Genomic DNA, 1,880 nt, shown 5'->3' with positions numbered 1-1,880 from the left:
CCACCTCCTTGATCCTTAGATATAGACTCTGGCCTGAGTCATTCCTTTCCCTTTTTCAGGTTGGTTCATAATCGAGTACTCTTGATATTGAGTCATTTGGGAATTAGGAATTACACAGCCACTTATCTTTTCAAGGTTGATCTGTAACCAACCCACATTTCAAAGGTTATCTAGGTTCCTGAGAGAATCTGAAATATTATTTCAACTCTCCTATACCATGCAAAGATGTAAACTTTTTCACTTAATGCAGAAGAATTTCAAAGCATTTCCAAATGGGTTCTTTGTGGGGATTTGAGACATGGGTACATCACAGGATTCCCATTCCTCTTTGGGTTGGGTGCTAATCTCCAATTTCTCTGTTGTGTCTCTAAATCTCCATAATGGGACATCAGCCACACCAGGTGTCACCTAGTTCCTCCACCCCTCCTCAAGATTTCCTGTGAGCTGCCTTATAACTCTGCCTTCTCCTATAGGCAGAGTGATGTCATAATGGGATCAGAATGGAATCTGCTGATAATAACGCAACAGATACAAGGCTTTCTGCAGCACCTTCTGAGCAATTGGGCTGTCACTGTCCTAAACAGAGTAGCTGGGTTAAAAGTATTTGTCCATGACATAACTTCCTGGCCCTCAGCTACCAGTGGAAGCAGGTCTCTCTGGTTCGACCTGTTAATACCACAAACTCTACTTTGCCAGAAATGTGACTTCTTGATGAATAAGTTGGTCCAGACCTGCCAATTTGAAGTGAACTCATATTTGGCAGTCTGCTGGTAAGGCTGAGGATCCCTTTATCTAACTGTAGCCTTGAACATCTGCCCTACCACCAACATTGTGTCCCTACCACCCTCAAGGAAGCCAAAATGATATCACTGAGGGAGGGACGGGAGAGTCTGGAACTGCATGCTCACAGAGAACTGTGAGTGATGGAATATAGGTTGCTGACACCATATCCCTTTCATTCTTGCTTGTTGTAGGAGCGCCAACGATCAAGAGGAGACCAGATGAGTTTTCAGAGCAGTCCTCAAACACCCAGGACACACCTCATCCTTTGCCTCATGCTTTCTGCAATGTTGCTGCTCACATTCATCTTCCTATTAACGCTTGCCATAATTACCCTTTCCTGATCACCATTCTTCCTCCATTCACTACCCACTCAGCTCTTTCTCCAAGGTGCCCGTCTTATGGGCAGTGGCTTTGTTCTCTGTTTGGCAAGTTCCCCTCTGAGTTATGTCCAGATGACTAACATTGGTTTCCCTCTTTCCTCATGCCCAACAGCCCCTGCCTCATGCCCAACAGCCCCTGCCTCATGCCCAACAGCCCAGCATTCAGTCCCTAGGTGAGGAAAACCACAGCACATCCTACCTCTTCCAAAGTGAAGTTGCAAGACTCTGCCAGGGCAGTCACACTCAATGAAGATACTCGAGGTATCTGAGTGTGATGTAATTAAAACTAGATGGAAAGACCAGAAATCCCTTAGTCCCAGTCAGATATAGTGAAAGCGCTTACTCATGACTGTTTGGACTGATTAAGAATGTGGAGGTAGGAAGAAGAGCAAGAGAAGGATCCTCAGAATTGGACTGCCCCTGAATACAGGCTGGAATCATCCAGACTTTTTTTCCTCCAATTAAATTTGCATTTCATTCTACCACATTGTGATGGCTTCACTCTAGACATTTCCATTTGAAACCCAAGGCTTTTCTTCATGGGTTCTGAACCACAGGTTCCTGGATGGTGAGGTAAGTGACATTTACCAGCACTGTCTAGGGTGATTTGTAGTGATCTCAGAAGCCCAGTATTCGTGAGCCAGAGTCACCCTGTTAGGCTCTAAGGTTCATCTTCTATCAGTTCCTATTGACCCAAATGCCCTTCAGGGATCCCAG

At 45.2% G+C, this 1,880-nt stretch overlaps 1 long non-coding RNA gene across 1 annotated transcript; it reads left to right on the top strand.

Moving 5' to 3' along the window:
• Positions 1-540: 540 nt before the first annotated feature.
• Positions 541-1,645, top strand: LOC121043522 (uncharacterized). Its single transcript, XR_005796879.1, has 2 exons — positions 541-770; positions 975-1,645. It is a non-coding gene; the product is annotated as an uncharacterized LOC121043522 (long non-coding RNA).
• Positions 1,646-1,880: the final 235 nt, after the last annotated feature.

The sequence above is a fragment of the Herpailurus yagouaroundi genome, unplaced genomic scaffold (assembly GCF_014898765.1).
Source record: "Herpailurus yagouaroundi ecotype Mexico unplaced genomic scaffold, PumYag 187, whole genome shotgun sequence".
NCBI lineage: Eukaryota > Metazoa > Chordata > Mammalia > Carnivora > Felidae > Herpailurus > Herpailurus yagouaroundi.
The sequence above is the reverse complement of the archived record's forward strand: the minus strand, read 5'-3'. Positions and strand labels throughout refer to the sequence as shown.